Raw genomic sequence first — 26,041 nt, 5'->3', positions numbered from 1 at the left:
TACATTCTGTTTCACCATAAACTGCTTTCTTTGTATTTCTCTTTTATATTGTAGATATCATATTTTTGATATTTTGTATATCAGATATTTTGTATATCACTTCAGTATAGTGAAATAAGCAATAAAATAAGAAACAGGGCCAGATAGGATTGAGAAATACTAGCTAGAGTAGAGTAGATAAGAATGGGTGAGAATGTTGAAAAACTGTATGTAGAGACGCAGGAAATTGTTAGAATGGCTATGCATGCTTTGTGGTATAGATTACTATAGATCTGATGGCCAGATTTAGTGAATAGCTTTAAGCTTTTATTGTGACTCTAATATTTAAAATTCTCTCCTCTTTTGCTCCCTAGGACATCCTTCTCTTTCAGTTCTTCTCTTATATATCTGGCCTTTGTTTCTCACTCTTTTTTTTTGAGTACTCCTCCTCTGCTGGAATCTTTAGATTTAGTGGTTCCTAAAACTCCCTGTTTGAAGTCTCAGTTCTGCTTGGCAATCTCGCCCACTGCCTTGAGTTTAATTAAATATACAAATGCTTTATATCAGGCTTCAGACTCATCAAGCCAACTGAACTCTATTACACCACCACTAGCACCACATTTTTGTTGGTACTAATATTCTCAAGGATAAACAACTTGGGCATCATGTCATATTTCTCCTTTTTTACCTCTACTTTTTAATCTGATGTAAAATCATAAAGGATTATTCTTCAAAATATCTCATGAATTTGTCTTCTTTTCCATTTCTAAAACTCTATTCCAGTACTCTGGTGTATTTATTTTTATTTTTCAAAGATTTTATTTATTTATTCATGAGAGAGGCAGAGACGTAGGCAGAGGGAGAAGCAGGCTCCCTGCAGGGAACCTGATGTAGGACTCAATCCCAGGACTGCAGGATCATGCCCTGAGCCAAAGGCAGCCGCTCAACCACTGAGTCACCCAGGTGTTCTGTGGTACCCTAGTTTAGGCCCTTACCATTTCTCCTGATGACAAAAATAGTTTCGTAACTGAAGCTGCTGCCTCCACTACTGCCTGATGACTTTTTGTACAGTCTCTAGAGTATATATCTAACCATATTGTTTCTCTAATTAAAAATCTTTTAATGACTTTCTGTTTCCTGTGATAGTCTTAGTGTAGCCTAAAAATTCTCTATGACATGCCTCTTACTGGAACTGCTCTCTTACCACTAATCCCTACACCACCCCAAGTTTTATATAATCCCTTTCTTGTAGTTTATGTTTTACCAGGGTTTCCTTGAATCTACTATGTTTGATTCCCATTTTTTTGTGCATTTGTTTTCCTGTAATCTCTTTATACTCTTTACTTCATGAACTTTGCTCTTCATAGTCCTGCTCAGTTGTCTTAACCTTAAGAAAGTTTTCTTTTATTTCTTGTTCTTTGCTTCTAGAAGTGATTACTTCCTCATTGCCATGTTTCTGTCTGGTATTTATCTATTATTGTACATATCATATGCTTGGTAGATGCACATTGATACACATTGAATTCTCACCATAGCATCTTTCCATCTTGTTGATTAGGAATGTAGAAGATAACGTACACAACAGAAGTTCATAAGTTTGTTTGTTTATTAATTGATATATAACTTATAGTAAAGTACATAAATCTTAAGTATGTAGTTCTGATAAGTTTATACCTATATTTATCCATTTATGTAACCACAACCTAGATCAAAATATAGAACATTTTCAGTAACCCAGAAGGTTCATTTGTGCCCCTTCAAGTTAGTACCCTCAAGAAGTAACCACTATTCTGACTTTAATCACCATCTATCAAGTTTGCCTGTGCTTGAACTTTATATACATGGAATCACAGAGTATGTATTCTTTGGTGAGACACGTTTTTATTTTTTTTAAAGATTTTTATTTATTTATGAGAGAGAGAGAGAGAGAGAGAGGCAGAGGGAGAAGCAGGCTCCATGCAGGGAGCCTGATGTGGGACTCAATCCTGGGACTCCAGGATCGTGACCTGGGCCGAAGGCAGGCACTAAACTGCTGAGCCACCCAGGGATCCTGGTCAGACACGTTTTTATAAAAACCTTAGAATTTTGGTGCACTCCAGTGTTGTGTATGAGAAAAGAGATTCTGAAACAGCCTATTAGAGAGGATGTTCTAAGAATGAGGCAAGGCTTCAGCACCTCCCCAGTCACAAAGATCAGAAAGTCATCAGTGCCCTCACAGCAAAATAAAATGTTTTAGTACATATATTAAGGACAGGAAAAATGAAATCTTATTAATTTTGAAGAAACTATAGAGGAAGAGATTTTCAAATTTTCTAGGGAAGAAAATATGTTAATTTGAAACTTATTCAGTTCAATTCAGTCAGCACTTACTGAGAATTTTTGTGTGTCAGGTACACAGAGTATTAAACTGTGCACCTGCCCTTGAAGATTACACATTTTAGTGCTGGAGACAGAATCATCTCTAAGGGAGATTTGAATTAAACATACACTATAAATGGGAGGCACCCAGGTGAAGAAAGTTGATGAGGTATACTTCATTTTCAGCCATGATTAATTTGAGATTCTTGTGGGACATTCACATGTAAACATTCTTTAGAATGTTAGAATTACAGATGAGGAATGCAGATTTGGATGTTATCAGCATATAGATGGGGATTGTGAGTACATAAATGGGAGCTAAAGTCATGGGGAGTGTATAATATGAGACCAGAGAGTGAAGTGGAATTCTGAAGCACAACAACATTGAAAAGACTATGAGAGGAAGAGGATTCTGTAAATGAAACTGCATAGCCAAAGATGGAAGGAAGATGAATAGGAAATGAAGTGTCCTAAAAAAAAAAAAAAAAAGGAGTGTCCTATCACCTAAAGGAAAAGTATATATCAAGAATGAGGAGGTAATCAACAATATCAGCATGTTTTTGTAAAAGACTTTAAAGTATTCGTTGGCATTGAGAAAGGAAGGGGAGAACAGTCATTTAATTTATCAAAAGAAGGCCTTGATTTGGCATAGAAGAAAATGATTGTAGTTGTTTGGGGAGTGCATGGAGGGAGATTGGAGAAGTGTTTAGAGAGTGTAGAGTGCGCTTTCAAGAAGTTGAACTATGATACAGGGGAATAAGGATAAATATAATGAGAGGAACATAAGGTTAAATGAAACCTTGTTTTGAAGGAAAAGACTTGAGAATATTTTTTTAAGACTTGAGAATATTAAATATTTATGGAAATGTGAACTATTGGGACTTCATCAAGATAAGAAGCTTTTGCACAGCAAAGGATACAGTCAACAAAACTAAAAGACAACCTACAGAATGGGAGAAGATATTTGCAAATGACATCAGATAAAGGGCTAGTTTCCAAGATCTATAAAGAACTTATTAAATTCAACACCAAGGAAACAAACAATCCAATCATGAAATGGGCAAAAGACATGAAGAGAAATCTCACAGAGGAAGACACAGACATGGCCAATATGCATATGAGAAAATGCTCTGCATCACTTGCCATCAGGGAAATACAAATCAAAACCACAATGAGATACCACCTCACACCAGTGAGAATGGGGCAAATTAACAAGGCAGGAAACCACAAATGTTGGAGAGGATGTGGAGAAAAGGGAACCCTCTTACACTGTTGGTGGGAATGTGAATGGTGCAGCCACTCTGGAAAACTGTGTGGAGGTTCCTCAAAGAGTTAAAAATAGACCTGCCCTACGACCCAGCAATTGCACTGTTGGGGATTTACCCCAAAGATTCAGATGCAATGAAACGCCAGGACACCTGCACCCCGATGTTTCTAGCAGCAATGGCCACAATAGCCAAACTGTGGAAGGAGCCTCGGTGTCCATCCAAAGATGAGTGGATAAAGAAGATGTGGTTTATGTATACAATGGAATATTACTCAGCTATCAGAAATGACAAATACCCACCATTTGCTTCAGCGTGGATGGAACTGGAGGGTATTATGCTGAGTGAAGTAAATCGGAGAAGGACAAGCAGTGTATGTTCTCATTCATTTGGGGAATATAAATAATAGTGAAAGGGAATAGAAGGGAAGGGAGAAGAAATGTGTGGGAAATATCAGAAAGAGAGACAGAACGTAAAGACTGCTAACTCTGGGAAACGAACTAGGGGTGGTAGAAGGGGAGGAGGGCGGGGAGTGGGAGTGAATGGGTGACGGGCACTGGGGGTTATTCTGTATGTTAGTAAATTGAACACCAATAAAATAAATTAAAAAAAAGAAAAAAATATTTATGGAAATGTCAAATAAGGAGAGGCTGAAGGAACAGGAAAAAGTGGGTATAATTAATAGTTTGATGGAGGTGAGATTAAGTGCAGAGATGGAAGACTATGCTTTATAAGAGGAGAAAACTGAAGAGAGAAATAGTAATAGTTGAAGACATAAATACTTCACTTTCAATAATGAATAGAATGTGTAGACAGATCAGTAAAGAAATAACAGATCAGTAAAGAAATAGCAGACTTAACCTGCTCTTTGAAAGTGGGTAGATAGAGAAACATGTATTATGGACCTCAAAAGAACATAAAGGTAACAATGCTTGTATCAGATAAACTAGATTTTATTTTTAAGGTTTTATTTATTTATTTATTCATGAGAGACACAAAGAGAGAGGTAGAGACATAGGCAGAGGAAGAAACAGTTCCTTTGCCCAGAGCCTGATGTGGTACTCAATCCCAGGACCCCTGGGATCACGACCTGAGCCAAAGGCAGATGCTCAACCACTGAGCCAACCAGGTGCCTGGATAAACTAGATTTTATTTTTTTAAAGATTTTATTTATGAGAGACAGAGTGAGAGAGGGGGCCAGAAACATAGGCAGAGGTAGAAGCAGACTCCCTGCGAAGAGCCCAACAAGGGACTCGATTCCGGGACTGTGGCATCACGCCCTGAGCCAAAGGCAGACACTCAACCACTGAGCCACCCAGGCATCCCTGGATAATCCAAATTTTAAACCAAAGACTGTAACAAGACATGAAGAAACATGGTATATCATAATAAAGGCAACTATCTAACAGATATAACCATTGTAAATATTAATGCATCCAACATGGGAGCACCCAAATATAAAATACAGTTTATAACAAACATAATGGAACTCATTGATGATAATACACTAATATTAAGGGGCAGTAACAGCCCATATTCATTAATGGATAGATCATCTAAACAGAAAATCAATAAGGAAACAATGGCTTTGAATGACATACTGGACAAGAACTGCTTAACAGATAAATTCAGAACATTCCATTCCAAAGCTTCAGAATATATATTCTTGTCAAGTGCACATGGGATATGCTACACAGTAGAGTTCATATTAGGTCACAGATTACACCTCAGAAAGTACGAAAAGTTCGAGATCAAATCTTGTGTATTTTCTGACCATAACGCTATGAAACTTGAAGTCAACCAGAAGAAAAAAATTTAGAAATACGAGAAATACATGGAAGTTAAACAACATTCTGCTAAACAATGAGTGGGTCAATCAGGAAATCAAATAAGAAATAAATACAAGGAAACAAACTAAAATGAAAACACAATGGTCCAAAACATTTATTTATTTATTTTTAATTAATTAATTAATTAATTAATTAATTTGAGTTAAATTTGCCAACATTAAGCATAACACCCACTGCTCATCCCGCCAAGTGCCCCCCTCAGTGTGGTCCAAAACATTTAGAATGCAGCTAAAGCAGTCGTAAGAGGAATGTAAATTATAATAAGGCCGACTTCGAAAAGCAAGAAAATTCTCAAACTATCTAACCGTATACATAAAGGAGCTGGATAAAGAACAACAAAGGAAACATAATGCAAGTGGAAGAATATAAATAATAAAGATTAGAAAAGAAAGAAATGATATAGAATCTTAAAAGACAAAACAAAAACAGAAGAGATCAATGGAATCAGAAGGTGATCCTTTGAAAAAATTAATAAAATTGATAACTCCCCTGCCAGAGTTATCAAAAAGAAAAGGAATTCAAATAAATTAAGTCACAAATGAGAGAGGAGAAATAACAAGCAACACCACAGAAATACATACAATTATGAAGAGAATATAATGAGAAACTATATGCCAACAAATTGGACAGCCTAAAAAAAATGGATAAATTCCTAGAAACATGTAAACTACTAAAACTGAAACAAGAAGAAATTGAAAAGTTGAAAAGACTGATAACCAGCAAAGCAATTCAATCAGCAATTAAAAAACAAAAGTCCAGTACCCACCAGATGGCTTCACAGGTGAATTCAAGAAAACATTAACAGAGGAGTTAATACCTATATTTCTCAAACTATTGCAAAAAATAGAAATTGAAGTATAACTTCCAATTTCATTTTGTGAGGCCAGTATTACACTGGTAACAAAACCAGGCATTCTCAACTAAAAAAAGGAAATTAATTCATCAACCAATACCGTTGATGAATATGGATGCAAAAATTCTCAATAAATTATTAGTAAATTGAATCCAACAGTACATTAAAAGAATCATCATCACAATTTAGTGGCATTTATACCTGGGCTGCAAGAGTGTTTCAATATTCAAAAATCAATCATTATGCTATACTATATTAATAAAAGAAAGGGCAAAAATCATGATAATTTCAATAGATGCAGAAAAATTATTTCACAAAGTACAACATCCATTCATGATAAAAACTATCAACAAAGTAGGGATAGAGGGAACATACCTCAGCATCATAAAGACCATATACAAAATACTCATAACTAATATGATTCTCAGTGAGCGAAAAACTGAGAGCTTTTCCTCTGGCCAGATACAAGACATTGATGTTCACTCTTACCACTTTTAAATAACATAGCATTTGAAGTCCTAGCCATCGTAATCAGAGCCCCCCCCCAAAAAAAATCCAAATTTGCAAAGAAGAAGTAAAACTTTCACTATTTTCAGGGGAGATGATTCTCTATATAGAAAACCTGGCACTCAAACTGTGGAAGGAGCCTCGGTGTCCATCGAAAGATGAATGGGTAAAGAAGATGTGGTTTATGCATACAATGGAATATTACTCAGCCATTAGAAATGACATATACCCACTATTTGCTTCAATGTGGATGGAACTGGAGGGTATTATGCTGAGTGAAATAAGTCAATCAGAGAAGGACAAACATTATATGGTCTCATTCATTTGGGGAATATAAATAATAGTGAAAGGGAATAGAAGGGAAGGGAGAAGAAATGTGTGGGAAATATCAGAAAGGGAGACAGAACATAAAGACCCCTAACTCTGGGAAACGAACTAAGGGTGGTGGATGGGGAGGAGGGCGGGCGTTGGTTTGAATGGGTGACAGGCACTGAGGGGGGCACTTGACAGGATGAGCACTGTGTGTATTCTCTAAAACACTAATGGGTTTGAAATAATCAGGTGTATCACTAAAGAAAACCAACAAATGATGAAAGAGCAATTAAATAAATGATCAGAGAACTCCAAAAAACAACAAAAGTACCAAAATGGCAATTAATAATTATCTATCAATAATTTCATTGAGTATAAATGGACTAAATAATCCAATTTAAACAGTTATAGTGATAAAATGGATAAAAAACCAAGACCCATCTATTTGCTGCCTACAAGAGAGTCCTTTTAGACCTAAAGAATCCTGCAGATTTAAAGTGAGGGGATGGGCAACCATTTATCTTGATAATGGAGTCAAAAGGAAGCCAGAGTAGTCATACCTACAACAAACGAGATTTAAACCAAAGACTGTAATGTGAGATGAAGAAGGGCACTATATCATAATAAAGGGGTCTATCCAGCAAGAAGATCTAACAATAGTTATGTTTATGCCACTTACTTGGGGGCACCCAAATATAGAAATCAATTAACCACCATATAAAGGAAATAATTAATAATAGAAAATAGAGAGGACTGTAACACCTCACTTACAGCAATAAACAGATGATTGAAGGAGGAAATCAACAAGGACACAATAGCTTGGGATGACACAGTGGACCAGGTGGACTTAACAGATATATTCAGAACATTTCATCTTTTTTTAAAGATGTATTTATTTATTCATGAGAGACACAGACTGAGAGAGAGGCAGAGACACAGGCGGAGGGAGCAGCAGGCTCCTTGCAGGGAGCCCGATGTGGGACTCGATCCCACATCCTGGGATCAGACCTGAACCGAAGGCAGGTGCCCAACCACTGAGCCACCCAGGCGTCCCAGAACATTTCATCTTAAAGCAGCAGAACACACATATTCTTTTTTGGGATATTCTCCAGGATAGATCACATATGAGGTCACACATCAGGACTCAACAAGTATAAATAGATGGAGATCATACCATGCATATTTTCTCACCACAATGCTATGAAACTTAAAGTCAATCAGAAGAAAAAATTTGAAAAGACCACAAATAACATGGATGTTAAACAACATGCTAACAAACAAGGAAAAAATCAACCACAGAATCAAAATAGAAATAAAAAATACATGGAAAGAAATACAAATGACCACATTGGACAATGGTCCAAAAACTTTTGGATGCATAAGTAGTCTTAAGGGGGATGTATGTGTAGCAATAAACCTTATCTTAAGCAAGAAAAATCTCAAATAAACACCCTAAATTTACACATGTAGGAGCTCGTAAAAGAACAACACATGGAGCCTAAAGCTAGAAGAAGAAAGGAAATAATAAAGATGAAAGCAGACATAGTGATGTAGAAACTTAAAAAAACAATGGAACAGATCAAAGAAACCAGAGGATGGTTCTTTTTAAAGCTCAATAAAATCGATAAACCTCTAGCGAGAATTATCAAAGGAAAGAGAAAGTACCCAAAGAAATAAAATTGCAAATGAGAGAGGAGAAATAACAACTAACTCCATAGAAATACAAACAATTATAAGAGAATATTATGAAAAACTATATGCCAACAAATTGGGAAACTGGAAGAAATGGATAAATTCCTAGAAACATATAAACTGCTGAATCTAGGTTAAGATGATGGAGTAGTAGGAGGACTTTATGCATACCTTATCTGTCAAACACAGCTAGATAAATATCAAATCATTCTTCACATCCAGGAAATCAATATGAGGACTGAGAGAACACACATAGACAGTGAAAGATTCCTGAAAGCAGAAAGAAAAAAAAAGAAATCCTTCACCTACAAGGGAAGACAGATCAAGTTCATAGCAGAGCTGTCCAAGAAACATGGCAGTCCAGAAGAGAGTGGCAGGGGTATATTCAATATGTCGAATGGGAAAAATACGCAGTGAAGAATACTTTGTACAGCAAGGCTTTCATTCATCATAGAAGGAGAATTAGAGAGTTTCCCAGATAAACTGAAGGAGTTCATGACCACTAAATCAGCCCTGCAAGGACTATTAAAGGAGATTCTTTGGGGGAAAAAGACCAAAAGCAACAAATATTGCAAAGGAACATAGAAAATCTCCAGAAACACCAACTTCACAGTAACACAATGGCACTAAATTCATATCTTCCAGTAATCACTCTGAATGTAAGTGGACTAAATACTCCAATCAAAAGACATAGGGTATCAGAATGGATTAAAACAAAAACCACTAAGAACCATTGATGTGCTGCCTACAATAGACTCATTTCAGTCCTAAATGCACCTCCAGATTGAAGGTGAGGAGATGGGGAAAAATTCATCATGCAAAATGGACCTGAAGAGAGCCAAGATAGCAGAACTTACAGTGGACAAAATAGATGCTAAAACAAAGATTTTAAGAACAGACAAGGAAGGATGCTATATAGTAATAAGGGGGGCAATCCAAAAGGAGCATAAAACAATTGAAAAGATTTATGCAGCAAACATGAGAAAGCAAAATACATAAGATGGTTAATAACAAACATAAAGGAACTAATTGATAGTAACAACAGTGATAGTAGGGACTTTAACACTTCATTTACGTAAACAGATCATCCCAATAGAAAATTAACAAGGAAACAGTTGTGTTGAATGACACACTGAACCAGATGGACTTAACAAATGCATTCAGAACAAACTATCCTAAAACAGCAGAATACACATGCTTTTCAGGTGCACATGGAACATTCTTCTGACTAGATCACATAGTAGACCACAAAGCAAGTTTCAACAAATTCAAAAAGATTGAAGTCATACCATAAATCTTTTCAGACAATGCTGTGAAACTAGGAATTAACCATGAGAAAAACAGTGGAAAGAATACAAATACATTGAGGTTAAATAACATGCTACTAAGCAATGAATGGGAAAACCATGAAATCAAAGATGAAATTAAAAATTACATGGGTAATTACATGGGTGGCTCAGTGGCTGAGCATCCACATTTGGCTCAGGTCATGATCCTGTGGTCCTGAGGTCTGGGAATTGAACCCTGAATCAGGCTCCCTGTGGGGAGCCTGCTTCTCCCTCTGCCTGTCTCTATCCTCTCTCTTTGTCTCTCATGATTAAATAAGTAAATAAAATCTTAAATAAATAAAAATTTAACGGAGAGGATTGAAAATGAAAATACAATGATTCAATGTCTTTCGGGGGGGGGGGGCAGAAAAAGCAGTTCTAAGGGGGTAGATTTACAGCAAATAGAAGCCAACCTCATGAAGCAGGAAAAATATCAAATAAACAGCTTAACTCTACACCTAAAGGAGCCACAAAAAGAACAAGCAAAACCCCAAACTAGGAGAAGTATAAAAGTAATAAAGATTAGAGTGCAAATAAATGATATAGAAAGCAAAATAATAATAATAATAATAATAATAATAATAATAATAATAATAATAAAGGTCAGTGAAATCAGGAGCTGGTTTTTTGAAAAGATCAACAAAATTGATAAACCTTTAGCCAGACTCATGGGGAAAAAAAAATGAGAGAGGGTTCAAATAAAATCACAATGAAAGAGGAGAAAAACAACTGACATCACAAAAATACAAAAGATTGTAAGAGAATATGAAAATTATATGCCAACAAATTGGACAGCCTGGAAGAAATGCATAAATTCCTAGAAATATATAACCAACCAAAACTGAATCAGGAACAATTACCAGTAAAGAAATTAAATCAGTAATCAAAAAACTCCCAGCAAACAAAAGTCCAGGACTAGATGGCTTCACAGGGAATTCAAACAAACATTTAAGGAAGAGTTGATAACTATTATAAAACTTTCCCAAACATCAGAAGTGGAACAAAAACTTCCAAATTCATTCTATGAGGACAGCATTACCCTGATACCAAAACCAGATGACCACAAAAAAGAACTACTGACCAAGGTCCCTGAAAAACATAAATGCAAACTTTTTCAATAAATACTCAATAAAATACTAGCAAGCCAAATTCAACAATTCATCAGAAAAAAAAAAATCATTTGAGATGATCAAGTGGGATTTATTTCTGGGAGAGTAGTTCAGTGTTTGCAAATTAATGTTATACATCCTATCAGTAAGAGCAAGGATAAAAATGATACAATCATTTCAAGAGACGTAGAAAAATTTGAGAAAGTACAACATCCATTCAACAAAGTAGGTTTAGAGGGAACATACCTCAGCATAAAAAAACACAGAGCTAACATCACACTCAATGGGGAGAAACTGAGAGCTTTTCCTTTAAGGTCAGGAAGGATGACAAGGATGTCCACACTCACCAATATTACTCAAGATAGTACTGTTAAACTTACCGACAGCAATCAGAAAACAAAAAAACAAAAGGCATTCAAATCAGTAAGGAAATAACACTTCCATTATTTGAAGATGATATGATACCCTATATAAAACAACCCAAAGACTCCACCACAAAATTACTAGAACTGATAAATGAATTCAGTAAAATCTGCAGGATGCAAAATCATTGTGCAGAAATGTGTTTCTATACACTAATAATAAAACAGCAGATAAAGTAAGAAAACAATCTCATTTACAATTGCATCAAAAATAATAAAATACCTAAGAATATAATTAACCAAAAAGGTGAAAGATCTGTCTCTGAAAACTATAAAATTCTAATGAAAGAAATTGAACATGACACAAAGAAAATGGAAAGACATTCTGTATTTATGGATTGGAAGAACAAATATTGTTAAAATGTCTATACTACCCAAAGCTATTTACACGTTTAATGAACTCCCTATCAAAATACCAGCAGTGTTTTTCACAGAAGTAGAACAGACAATCCTAAAATTTGTATGGAACCAGAAAAGAACTGGAATAGTGAAAGCAGTCTTGAAAAAGAAAAAAACTATAGAGGTATCACAATTCCAGATTCCAAGTTATATTACAAAGTAGTAAGATATGGTAGTGGCATAAAAATTGAGACAGATCCATGGAACAGAATAGAAAGCCGAGAAATAAACCCACAATTACATGGTTGATTAAAATTCAATAATGGAGGGCAGCCCTGGTGGCGCAGCAGTTTAGCACCGCCTGCAGCCAGGTGTGATCCTGGAGATCCCGGATCGAGTCCCACATCAGGCTTCCTGTATGGAGCCTGCTTCTCCCTCTGCCTGTGTCTCTGCCCCTCTTTCCCTCTGTCTCTATGAATAAATAAAATCTTAAAAAAAAACTCAATAATGGAGGCAAGAATATGCAATGGAAAGAAGATAGTCTCCTTAACAAATGGTGTTGGGAATACTAGATAGCTACATGCAGAATAAACTGAGCCACCCTCTTATGCCATAACCCAAAATGAACTCAAAAATGGATTGAGGACCTAATAGGAGACCTGAAACCATAACAATCCTACAAGAGGGCGCAGTAGTTTCTCTGACATTTGTCACAGCAGCACCCTTTTGTATGTGTCTCCTGAGGCAATGGGAAAAAAGGAAATAAGCTCTTGGGACTACATCGAAATTAAAATAATAAAAAATAAAGTGACAAAAAATAAGAAATAAAAGGCATCAAATTTGGTAAGAAATCAAACTCTCCTAATTTGCAGATTTGATACTATATAATGAAAACCTTAAAGACTTCACCAAAAACGTATTAAAACCTACAAATAAGTTCAGTGAATTTGCAAAATATAAAGTTAATATACAGAAATTTATTGTATTTTCAAAGATTTATTTATTTATTAGAGAGAGGGGCAGATCGGAGAGAGGGAGAGGGTCCTCAATCAGACTCCCTACAGAGGGTGGAGCCCTACATGGGGCCCAGTCAATCCCATGATTCTGAGACCATGATCTGAGCTGAAATCAAGAGTCAGATGTTTAACTGACTGAGCCACCCAGGTGCCTCTATTGTGGTTTTAGACACTAATAATGAACTCACAGACAAATTAAGAAAATAATTCAATTTACAGTTGTTTTTTTTTAAGATTTTATTTATTTATTCATGAGAGACATGGAGAGAGAGAGAGGCAGAGACACAGGCAGAGGGGGAAGCAGGCGCCATCATGCAGGGAGCGCAACGTGGGACTCAATCCCGGGTCTCCAGGATCATGCCCTGGGCCGAAGGCAGCGCTAAACCACTGAGCCACCCAGGCTGCCCTCCATTTACAGTTGTAACGAAAAGAATAATACTCCTAAGAATAAATTTAACCATGGAAATAAAAAACCTATACTCTTAAAAACTAAGATAACTGATGAAAAAATTTGAAGACAACAAAAACCCAATGTTCATGGGTTGGAAGAATTAAAATTGTTAAAATGTTTATACTATTTAAAGTAGTTTATGGGACACCTGGGTTGCTCAGCGGTTGGGAGCCTGCCTTCGGCTCAGGTTGTGATCCTGGGATCCAGGATTGAGTCCCGCATTGGGCTCCCAATGGGGAGCCTGCTTTTCCCTCTGCCTGTGTCTCTGCCTCTCTCTCTCTCTCTCTCTCTCTCTCATGAATAAATAAATCTTTTTTAAAAAGTAGTTTAGAATTTCAATAAAATATAACATTATCATTTTTCACAGATCAAGAACAAATAATACTAAAATTTGCGTGGAACCACAAAAGACCTTGAATAGCCAAAACAAAATTGAAGATGAAAAATGCTGGTAGTGGGATCCCTATGCTGGTAGTGGGGATCCCTGGGTGGCTCAGTGGTTTAGCGCCTGCCTTTGGCCCAGGCACGATCCTGGAGTCTTGGGATCGAGTCCCACGTCGGGCTCCTGGCATGGAGCCTGCTTCTCTCTCTCCTCCTGTGTCTCTGTGTGTGTGTGTCTCTCTCTATGTCTATCATAAATAAATAAATAAATAGATAGATAAATAAATAAATCTTTAAAAAAAGAAAAATGCAGGTAGTATCACAACCCCAGATTTCAAGATACAGTAAAACACTATTGTAATCAAAATAGTATGGTACTGGCATAAGAAGAGACATAGATCAATTGAAAAGCATAGGGAGTGGCGCCTAGGTGGCTCAGTTGGTTAAGTATCTGCCTTTGGCTCAGGTCATGATTTCAGGATCCTGAGATGGAGCCCTGTGTTGGGCTCCCTGCTCAGTGAGGAGTCTGCTTCTCCCTCTCCCTCTGCCCCTCCCTCCTGTTTGTGTGTGTGTGTGCTCTCTCTCTCTCAAATAAATAAATAAAATCCTTAAAAAAAAAGAATAGGGGATCCAGAAATAAAATCACTCATATATAGTAATTTAATCTATGTCATAGTGTTATAAATATACAGTGGGGAAATAACAGTCTCTACAACAAATGCTATTGGGAAACCTGGACAGCTGTATGCATGGTAATTAAACTGGATCACTTTATTATGCCATATACAAAAATAAACAAAATGGATTAAAGACCAATATGTGAGAGCTGAAACCATAAATATCTTCAAAGAAAACAGAGGCAGTAATCTGTTTGACATCAGCCTTAGCAAAATATTTATTGATGTGTCTCCTCTGGCAAGGGAAACAAAAGCAAATATAAATTATTGGTACTACATCAAAATAAGAAACTTTTGCATAGCAAAGAAACTTTGAACAAAGTTTCATGAACAAAACAGAGAACCTACTGAATGGCAGAAGATATTTGCAAGTGATAATATTTGATAAGAGATTAATATCCAAAATATATAATGAACTTCTATAACTTGACACTAAAAAACAACCAGATTTTTAGAAAATGGTAAAGGATTTGAGTAGACATTTCTCTAAAGAAGACATACAGATTGCCAACAGTCATATGAAAAGTTGCTCAACATCACAAATCATCAGGGAATTGCATATCAAAGCCAAGATGAGAGATCAATTCACAACTGTCAGAAAAACTAGAATCAAAAAGAAATAATTAGTGTTTGTAAGGACATGGAGAAAGGGGAATCCTCCTGCATTGTTGTTTGAATGTAAATTAAACTAACCACTATGGAAAACAGTATGGAAGATTCTTTAAAGAATGGGTGTTATACTATATGTTGGCAAATCAAACCTCAATAAAATACATATATATATAATATATATAATAATTAAAAATAGAAATACCATATGATACAGTAATTTCAGTATTGGTTGTTGGTTCAAATAAAACAATAATACTAATTTGAAAAAATATATGCATTCCTATGTTTATCACAATGTCATGTTTGATGGCCAAGTTATGTTAGCTGCCTGTGCTACATAACCAAGAGATGAATGTATAGAGGGGGGATATATATATATATATATCACACACACAATGGAATATTAACTTAGCGATAAAAAGAATGGCATTAGCAAAAACATGGATGAACATAAAGAGTATTATGGACAATACAGTAAGTCAGACAAATTACATATAATTCTGCTTATATGTGGAATGTAAAAACAACCAAAAGTAGATATGGACACATAAATACAGAGAACTGGAGGTTCCAAACGGGATTGGTGGATGAACGCAAAAGATGTAGGTCCCAACTTGCAGTTATAAATAAGTCACAGGAATAAAAAAACCACAGCATAGTAATAGTAACTATAGTCACTAATATAATAACATTTCTTGTTGATAGATGGTAACTACACTTGTTGTGGTTAGCATTATGTAATGTATAAAATCATTGAATAACAATGTTTTGCACCTGAAGTTAATATGATGTATGTAAGCTATATTTTCATAAAGGAAAATAAACAAAAGTTTTTAAAATGTGAAAATTTGGAAAAGAAGAGAAAATGAGTGTGTATGCACAGAAAAAGGCCACCTGAAGACATAGGAAATTACCCATTCAGCCATCTGCAAGCTAAGGATTAAGGCCTCAGAAGAACTCAGACATGCCAGCACCTGAATTTTACACTTCTAACCTCCATAACTGTGAGAAACAAATTTCTGTTGTCTTTTTTTTTTAAGTGTCAAAATATGTCACAAAAACCCTCATAGTGAGAAGGAAACCAACAATACATTAATCGGTTGAACGAAGGAAAACAACAGGTAAACAGAAAAGGGAAAATATAGATTTTCTATTTCTAATATTTACTATTTTAAAAATAAAAGTATCTAGAATGCCTTTAGACAAGAGCAAGTGCTAGGGAAGTAAAAATGATTTAATAGAAAATTGAGTACCTCTTATTAAATTGACTTATTTTATTTTGTATATTTTTTTATCAGAGTTCGATTTGCCAACATATAACACCCAGTGCTCATCCCGTCAAGTGCTCCTCTCAGTGCCCGTCACCCACTGACTGTTATTTTGAATGTATATGATAGCAATATTTGATAGGAATGGTGTTCCCACACATGGGTAGTATAAGAATATAATGAAATTTAGGATATAATTTGCTAAAAATTCTTGACATTAGCCTTAGGTGTTCATGTGAGATCCATTGAATTCACATTTCATTCATTTTTATTTTTCCAAACTTTTTCATTATTTGGAAAAAAAATTACATATTGAGAATTTACAGTGTGACATTTGGATACATTTGAAATAAACACTACAAACATACAGATTAACAAAATCGTTCCTTCACAGTTACATATTTTCTTTGTTATTTTAGTGAGAGCAATTATATGAACTTTTAGTAAGATACTAAAATAGTATGTAAATTGACATATAATTAATTATTGCAGAATTGGTAACTAGAATCACAGTATGCTATATTAGATCTCTAGGATTTATACAACATATTTAAAAAATTGGGAGCGAGTGAAGAAAACCTTGTCATTTCCCATATTGCAAACATCTAAAAATCAATATTCTATGCTCATCCTGTAAGTATGACTTGCTGAGATTACACATATAAATGAATTTTGCAGTATTTCTCTTTCAGTATGCAATATATTTCAATAGAAATTTTATGCTCTACACTCCTTTTATTCAGGGTGATATATTATCTTTCAGAATATTTTAAACATTGTCTTATATGAATATAACATAATTATTTCTTCTATTTGTCCACTCACGTGAAAATTTTTGCACAACTTGGCTACTATGAAAATACAACAAAAAATTGGGAATACACATATATCTTTAAAATGCAGATTTCCTATGTATTCAGATTGCTTTATAACATGGTAGTTCTATTTTAATGTTATGACAAAAAGCAATGATAATTTATCAAATGTTTTTGAGACTTTCTATGGAAAGCAAGAGAAAAGATGGGATGAAGAACAGAAACAAAGTTACAAAGACTAAGATTACTCTAAACCTAACACTCAATAGGGAAAAGACACAAATGTGTTTAAAACAACAGCCAGGGGACACCTGCATGGCTCAGGAGTTGAGCATCTACCTTTATACTCAGGGTGTGGTCCCAGAGTCCCCGATTTGAGTCCCGGATCAAGTCTGACATGGGTTCCCGACGAGGACCATACTTATACCTCTGCCTATGTTTCTCCAAATCTCTCTGTGCATATCATGAATTAATAAATAAAAACTGTCAAAACAACAAAATTAATCATTACAAAACATAAAATTCGGAACACTGAAACGAATGAACTCTATGCAAAATAGAAAACTTGATAAAATTTTAAAATATCCAAAGCACATTGAAAACGTCCGTAGAAACAGAAGTATTCATATCCCAGAAAAATACAATTTCTATAAAAATTCTGGCAAAAAAGAAAAAAGATATATACTCCCCATGAGATACAATAACGAACCAAACGAAGTATATTCTCAGCAAACTCTGATGAAGAAACAATCATTCTCTATGACATATGTAAGACATTATAAAAAGGAGTGTATTTTAGAGTCTGGGAGAAAAAGCAGGGAGAAAGAAGGGCGGGGATCCGGACCAACAAACAAGTGACAGAATCCCCGCTCTGCAGCGTCTGGGGTCATCTTTGGTTCCTCACATCTGTCTGGATGCAGCCCTCCTCCTCCACACCTTTCCCTGTAGTCACCTGTGCTTACTATCATGAACTCGGGCACATACCTCCACACCTCTACCCACACCCACACCCACTCTCGCTCTCCCCCCCCCGCCCCCCGCCCCTACACTCACAGGCACGTGCAAACAGGCACACGGGCAGGCGGACGGGCATACGTGCATACACAGCTTTATTCAGGTAGACCGGTCTGGGCAGGCCCCCTCCCTGACGGCCCCGACACAGCCAGTCTCTGCGCAAGGAGGCTCAGTGGGCCCGGCAGACGCCCTTCCTTGTTGTTCCCCTTTCCTTCCTCCCTGCCCCTTTCTGTTTGGCCTCCCACTCCTGAGTTGGGCCCTAGAGCATGGCAAAACAGGCCTCTCTCTGGACAGGGCTCAACCCCTCGCCTAAGTGGCTGAGACTTTGCCTTGGCTGATGGCTCTTCCCCTAGGAAGCCAGGGCTGGCTGGTTCCGCAGGTCCAGCTGGGGCGCAGTGCCTTTTGAGGTCACCTTCGTTCTTCTCCTGCACTAGGGTTCCTCCTTTGCTCTCTCTCCGCTTTTGACTCCTTACTTTCGCGTCTTTACTGGCATTCTTCCTCTGCGCGTGTCCCCACGTTAACCTTTACTGGTGCTATGGAAGCGAACGTGGGCCCCGTGGATTGGGGGAGCAAGGGGCATCGCCTTACGACCATCCCTTGACCATCCCTTTATTGCCGTGGGAGAGAGTAAGTAACTCATCCCTCTCCTCTCTCGGGTCCCCGACCTCCCGCTTTTTAAACCCACCCCAGTGTTTCCCCGGGGTGTCCTCCGACCCGACCCTCTCTTTGCCCTGGGTGCATGCCCCGGGCTCTTTGGCTCTTTTGGCCCTATGGCGCGTGCCCGCTCCATATTCAGGGTGTGGTTGGGCCTCTCCTTTGGCCCTCTCTGTGCCCTCCAGGGCGACCTCCGGGTCAGGACCCTTGATGGCACTCAGGAGGGCTCCTTTGGCAAGAGGCTGCCTGGTGGGCGGTGGGCCCTTTTCCTTGGCGGGGCCGCCTGTAGCTTGTGTCTCCTTGTCATTCCTTGTGCCTGTTAGCCCCACAGTGAGGCGCGCCTGGACTGCATCTAGGACAGCATTGGCCGGTGGCACGGTGGATGGTGGTGACCTTCCGCTTCTCTCTTTTCCTTTCACTTTCTATACTAAGCCCGGTGGTGGGGTTGGGGGTGAGGGTGTGGGGCTTGGTGGGAGTGATGGGTGGGGATGGGTGTGCTAGGGGCCCAGAGGGGTGGAGGGGGGCAGGGGCTGTGGGCGGGGCTCGGGTGTGTTTTGGAGGGTGGGTGGGTTGGCGGGGGCGGGGGGGTGGGGGGTGGGTGGCGTGGGGAGAAGTCCCTGGTCCATGGATCCTCCTCCCAGCCCTGACCTTGGGTTATGGGAGAGGCACCGGTGTAGCAGAAGGCCGTGGTGAGGTGCAGCCGTTCCCCTTCGTGGACCGGTGGTGGAGGCCGCGCTCATCCTTGAAAAAGGCGATCCAGACGTTCCTTTGCAAGGAAACAGCATCGGGAACTCAGGACAGGGCAAGGTATCTTGTGGCTTTGTTTTCGTTCCTTGCAGTTCTTCTCCTTATCGGAGCTCTTAAGGTCAGTACTTGAAGGAGTTGGAACCTCTTCAAGTTGTGCCTTCCTTCCTTCCCCTTGTTCTCAGTCCAGTGGTGTGACCCGGGCCGATGGAGATTTCAGGGTGTGCCTAAGGGGCTGCCGTGTCGTCCATTTCCACGTGCCGGGGCGGGCCTAGCAAAAGCAGGTGGGCGAGCACCCGAGGCTCGCAGCAGCCCCGCCGCGGCCCCCGTCACGCACGGGTACACGGGGCCACACGGGCACGCCCATCCCGCACGCGCCATGCGCACGCTGAGCATACTGACACACAGGCCGCGCGCGCGCACACACTGGCACGGGGACGCGGACACGCACATTCCCCGGCGGGCTCTCCAAGCGGGACACGCAGCCAAGCCCTTGGGGGTGGCGTGAGTTGGTCACCCGTGGACGGGCCTGCTCAAGCAAGGCCTGTGAACCTGGAGCCTGGCCTGTTTACCCAGATAGATGGGGACTCCCACATTGGAGGAGAGTCGGTGGCCGTCCTCCGCGGAATGGTGGCCCTGTGTGGGGCCCCGCGACTCGGAGAGGTTTGGTGGTGGCCTTGCCTAGGCCCCTGTGTGAGAGCACGGGCTGGGCTGCCTGCCATAGGGTCGGTGCTTGTGTGAGTGCTTGGTTCCCCATTCTGGGGAGCCCCCTGGATGCGGCCCTGTGGCTGCAGGTCGGGTGGGCCATTTCTGGCTGCTTTGTCGGGTCCTGGCAAGGCGGTGGTGACCTCAGGCTGTAGCTACAGGCCTTGGGGGGAGGCCACGAAGGGACCCGCAAGCCAGCGCGGGAGGGGTGGGGTGGGGGACAGTGGGGGAGAAAGCTTGTTCAGGGGAGGTCCTATGGATGTAAACCATCCCCGCAGAGTCAGAGTCACAGAGGTGGGCTTATGTGTCCCTTGCCACTTACCTCACCGGAGAGCAGGGGGCAAGAAAAATGGGGTAGGATAAAGGGAAGGGGAAAGGCCCGGCAGGGTGTCAGGCCTCCTGGTCCCCAGTCATTTAGGCCTGCTTAGTGATTTGGTATTCAGCTGGAGTCCCCTTGCCAGGTGTGTGTGTATATGTCTATATACATGTACACACATATGTACTTATGTATATACATATATATATTTCCGTGTGTATTTTTACGTATACATATATTTTTTCCCCTCTCTCGTTCTCCTTTCCCTGTAATGGGGTGTGTAAGTGTGTCGTGGTGGTGGTGTTGTTGCTGTGCTTTCTTGTCCCCTGTACTCCAGTGCCTTGTGATTTTTCGTGTTTTGCGTGTTGAGGGGAACTGGCTGTGGGGGCCTCGTTTTGGTTTTTACTTTGTCCTTTTGCTTTCTGAGTACCTCTGCACGTGCGTGCACGCGCTCAGCGCGCGCGCGCGCGCGCGCGCGTGTGTGTGTGTGTGTGTGCGCGCGCGCGCGCGAGAGAGAGAGAGAGAGAGAGAGAGAGAGAGAGAGAGAGAGAGGAGAGAGCGCGAGAGTGTTGTTGTTGTGGTAGCTGCTGTTGTTGTTTTGTTTGTTTTTAACCTTAGATGTGGCTGAGGACCAAGACCTGAGGTGGTTGGGATGAAGGGGGGAGGGGGCAGGGTCCGGAACTGAAGTTGGCATACGTGGAGCCATACTGCCATCAAGCGGAAATTGTTTCTGTCCAACGGAGCCGCCTGGGCTCCAGTGGTGAGGAAAGCCCAGGAGTTGAGGAGGAGCTGGCTTGGGGCGGGTGGGGGGAGAACTGGGCAGAGAGGGAAGGGGAAGCGGTGGGCCCTGTGCTTGGACACCTGGACACCTGGCTCCTGGCCTTCGCTTCACCTGTGTGCTGGATCCCAGATTGGACCCTGGCTCCGGAGCTGAGGAAGTCATTCAGAAGCCCCAGGGGCAGCCTGAGATGGCTGAGCCCAGGGGTTGCCTGGGACTGCCAAGCGCCATTGGCCGGGCCCGGAACCTCTAAAGTGCCTCGGCTCCCGGTGAGGAAAGGGAAAGGGGCCTCCTGATCCCCGCGTGGCCCCAGGCAGGGCACTCCCCACGAAGGACACCAGAGGAAAATACCCCCCTGGACCTGTGGTCAGTGGCGAGTTGCTTCCCCTGGGCCCACCCCAAAATGGCTGACAGGGAAGCTCCGCCCACCCCGGCTGTTTGGCCTTGGGGCTGCCTGCTGTATCCCCAGGGTCCCGAGAACCCTGCTTCCCCACTGGGTCCCACTGGCAGGCACAATTCCTTCGCGGCTTCTGAGGCCTGATGGGCCTGAGACCCTGGCCTGGGCAGGGCCCAGACAATCCAGGGCATCCCTGCTGACGTTCCCTCCCACCGCCCCCACCCACCCGGGTGCCTGGAGGAAGGCAGGTTGCTGCTGCCTGGGCTTTTCAGAGACAGTTTCCGCTGGATGGCACTGTGGCTCCAGAGATGGCAAGTCACCCCTTTCCCTGCCCCCACTGAGCCTTCCTCTTCCCTCTTTGGCTGCCAGACACTGGGTGGAGAACCACCACCACCACCACCACCCCTGCCCTTCTCCAGCCTCCTCTAGCCTCTGCCCCCTCTCCTCCTCTCCTGCTCTCCTGCTCACCGTCCCCCTCCTCATCCAAGCCACAGAGCACCCATCTCAACTCTGGCTGGGCTCAGGCCAACTTGACCACTTTGGGGCAAACCTGCAAGTGTAACTAGGCCTTTTTTTTTTTTTTTTTTTTTTTCTCGTTTCCTTCAGGTTTTTCCTTTGACTCCAGTTAGTTTAACGTGCGTGCGGCGCGTTGCATTCCTTTCGGGTGTGCAATATACTGATTCAGCAGTTCCCTAGGTCACCTGCTGCTCATCTGGACTCTGTGCACTGGCTAATCCCCCTTCACCTGTTACACCACCCCCACCTTCTCCCATTGGGTAACCATCAGTTCTCTCTAATTAAGAGTCCAGAGCCTCTGGATCTCTTCCCCCTCGCCCCCCCCCCCCCCCCCCGCAGCTTTCTGTTTTCTTCTTAAATTACCCTCATGAGTGAAATCCTAAGGTATTTGTGTTTGTCTGCCTGACTCAGTTTGCTTAGCCTTCTACTCTCGGGCTCCATCCATGTCCTTGGAAATGGGAAGATTTCATCCCCTTTTTATGGCTGAATGATACTCCTTCCTGTGTGTGTGCCCGCCCTCTCGCGTGTGTGTGCGCGTCCGCGTCCACGTCCACGTCCCGGCACACGTATGTACCACATCTTCTTTATGCACTCGTCAGTCCGATGGACACTTGGGGTGCTCCCCTCTTCTTGGCTATTGTAAATAACTCTGCGGTAAACGTAGGGGCGCGTGTGTCCTTTGAAGTAGTGTTCTTGTATCCTTTGGGTAATTATCCGGTCCTGCGATTGCTGGGTGTGGCAGGGTCGTTCTAGTTTACCTTTTCGAGGAACCTCCGCGCTGCTTTCCACTGTGGCTCTGTTCCCAGTTTGGGCTCCCACCAGCGGTGCGCCAGCGTTCCTTTTCTTCCCCATCCTCGCCGGCACCTGTTGTTTCTTGTGTTACCGATTTTTAGCTAGGCGTTTCCTGACTCCGTTCGTCGTCCTGCTGGTTCACGGTGAACACAGATGACCCTCAAGAGATCCCACCAGTAGGCTTACGGATTTTTCTTGGACTTTGAATCTTCAGGCTCCCCCTGGCCTCTGGCTTGTCTGCACCACACCTGTCCCTTGGCAGCCAGCTCTCTTCTCCTGAAGCCTCATGGTTCAGTGGGCCAAAGAATGGGCCAGAGGGCAGCCAGGTCCCACAGGGGTCCAGGACCTGTTGACCGGTCTTGCAGAACGCGGTCCTGCGGAGGGTCACGAGGCCCTGAGGGCCACCAGCTGCCTCCCTCCATGGAACCCCGGGCACTGGTTTGTGCCCAGGGGTGGGCGGTGGTGGGCGGTGGGCCTTTGCGGAGATGGGATGGGTTACAGAGGTGGGTCTCCCGGAAGGCCACTTGGCATCTCTGATGGAGCGCAGCAGTGTGTCCTTCCCCAAATGCCTCTGTTCACAAGTTCCAGTCGGGGGTCTCTCTGAGCGCCTCGCCCCACTCCCCCACCCCCACCCCCACCCCACCCCCGTTGCCTTTGGCGGCCAGGATCCCTGGTTTCAATTCTGCACAGGGAGCTCCACCATAAGACTTGCTGGGTTTTCGTCCAAGGGCCCCCGCGAATTTTTGCCCTTGGGCAGGGGGTGGGGGTTAGGAGGTCCATGGAGCTGGGGTTGGGGGCCCTTCCGTTTTCGAGGGGCTTGTGGCAGAAAGGGGGGGCATGTCTGGGGGCTTGGTTCGGTGTATATAGCTCTCTCTGTTCCTCAACCTAAACCGGGATTGATGCCGGCCCGGTATTGGCCCTGGAAAAGGAATGAGATGGGCCCCTGGGATGGGGGGGGGGGGGGGGGGCGGGGCGGGGGTTGGTTTTGTGTGTGTGTGTGTGTGTGTGTGTGTGTGCGCGCGCCTGTGCCAGCTGTTGGGGGGGAGGGGCGGTAGAGGGTGGAGTAGGTTGGGTCATCAGGTTATCAGGCAGTCAGTCTTGCAAAACCAGGGAATGAGGGCTTCTAAGCCAGAGCAGGTTGGGATGCAAAGCAAAGCAGTGGTCACCTCGGTGTGATTGTTTAAGGTCATACCCTCATAAGCCATGCCACCCAGTGCCTGGAGAACGTGATCCTGAAGGTTTTTACGGTTTCCCCAGTGGTTCCCTTCCTGGCCTTTTTGAAAAGCCTTCCTGGATGCCTGAGCCCATGGGAGTTCCACAGAGGAGGGAAAATCCACACCCGCAAGGCAGGGAATTCCAACACTGGGTGGTTAGTATCTTAAGGACCCTTAGAAAGGAGCAGTCACTGTTTGGGACACTCTTCCATTCCAGTCAAGCTGTTCCAGGAAGTAGGCCAACCTTTGAAATTGGCGAGAAAAAGGAAACACACGCGAAAACGAGCAACAAACACCTTGGAAGGTCCCCACCTTCCTGCCAAGCAGGACCTAAGGTGGATCTTTCCCAGACACTAAAGGGCAGGGCGCCTCTGGCACTTCCTGGGAGAAAAAGCAGGGAGAAAGAAGGGCGGGGATCCGGACCAACAAACAAGTGACAGAATCCCCGCTCTGCAGCGTCTGGGGTCATCTTTGGTTCCTCACATCTGTCTGGATGCAGCCCTCCTCCTCCACACCTTTCCCTGTAGTCACCTGTGCTTACTATCATGAACTCGGGCACATACCTCCACACCTCTACCCACACCCACACCCACTCTCGCTCTCCCCCCCGCCCCCCGCCCCTACACTCACAGGCACGTGCAAACAGGCACACGGGCAGGCGGACGGGCATACGTGCATACACAGCTTTATTCAGGTAGACCGGTCTGGGCAGGCCCCCTCCCTGACGGCCCCGACACAGCCAGTCTCTGCGCAAGGAGGCTCAGTGGGCCCGGCAGACGCCCTTCCTTGTTGTTCCCCTTTCCTTCCTCCCTGCCCCTTTCTGTTTGGCCTCCCACTCCTGAGTTGGGCCCTAGAGCATGGCAAAACAGGCCTCTCTCTGGACAGGGCTCAACCCCTCGCCTAAGTGGCTGAGACTTTGCCTTGGCTGATGGCTCTTCCCCTAGGAAGCCAGGGCTGGCTGGTTCCGCAGGTCCAGCTGGGGCGCAGTGCCTTTTGAGGTCACCTTCGTTCTTCTCCTGCACTAGGGTTCCTCCTTTGCTCTCTCTCCGCTTTTGACTCCTTACTTTCGCGTCTTTACTGGCATTCTTCCTCTGCGCGTGTCCCCACGTTAACCTTTACTGGTGCTATGGAAGCGAACGTGGGCCCCGTGGATTGGGGGAGCAAGGGGCATCGCCTTACGACCATCCCTTGACCATCCCTTTATTGCCGTGGGAGAGAGTAAGTAACTCATCCCTCTCCTCTCTCGGGTCCCCGACCTCCCGCTTTTTAAACCCACCCCAGTGTTTCCCCGGGGTGTCCTCCGACCCGACCCTCTCTTTGCCCTGGGTGCATGCCCCGGGCTCTTTGGCTCTTTTGGCCCTATGGCGCGTGCCCGCTCCATATTCAGGGTGTGGTTGGGCCTCTCCTTTGGCCCTCTCTGTGCCCTCCAGGGCGACCTCCGGGTCAGGACCCTTGATGGCACTCAGGAGGGCTCCTTTGGCAAGAGGCTGCCTGGTGGGCGGTGGGCCCTTTTCCTTGGCGGGGCCGCCTGTAGCTTGTGTCTCCTTGTCATTCCTTGTGCCTGTTAGCCCCACAGTGAGGCGCGCCTGGACTGCATCTAGGACAGCATTGGCCGGTGGCACGGTGGATGGTGGTGACCTTCCGCTTCTCTCTTTTCCTTTCACTTTCTATACTAAG

At 42.7% G+C, this 26,041-nt stretch overlaps 1 protein-coding gene across 8 annotated transcripts in view; it reads left to right on the top strand.

Annotated features, from left to right (window-relative positions):
- The window catches only part of NBDY (negative regulator of P-body association), a 65,639-nt gene that overhangs the window by 17,826 nt on the left and 21,772 nt on the right, over window positions 1-26,041 (top strand). The window contains exon 3 of one of the 8 annotated variants that reach the window (XM_077888762.1): window positions 16,192-16,272. The exons of the other annotated variants lie outside the window; for them this stretch is intronic. The gene's annotated coding sequence lies outside the window, so the exon portion shown is untranslated. The remainder of the gene's footprint in view (window positions 1-16,191; window positions 16,273-26,041) is intronic. 8 annotated transcript variants of the gene reach the window in all.

The sequence above is a fragment of the Canis aureus genome, chromosome X, assembly GCF_053574225.1.
Source record: "Canis aureus isolate CA01 chromosome X, VMU_Caureus_v.1.0, whole genome shotgun sequence".
NCBI classification, from domain to species: domain Eukaryota; kingdom Metazoa; phylum Chordata; class Mammalia; order Carnivora; family Canidae; genus Canis; species Canis aureus.
The sequence above is the reverse complement of the archived record's forward strand: the minus strand, read 5'-3'. Positions and strand labels throughout refer to the sequence as shown.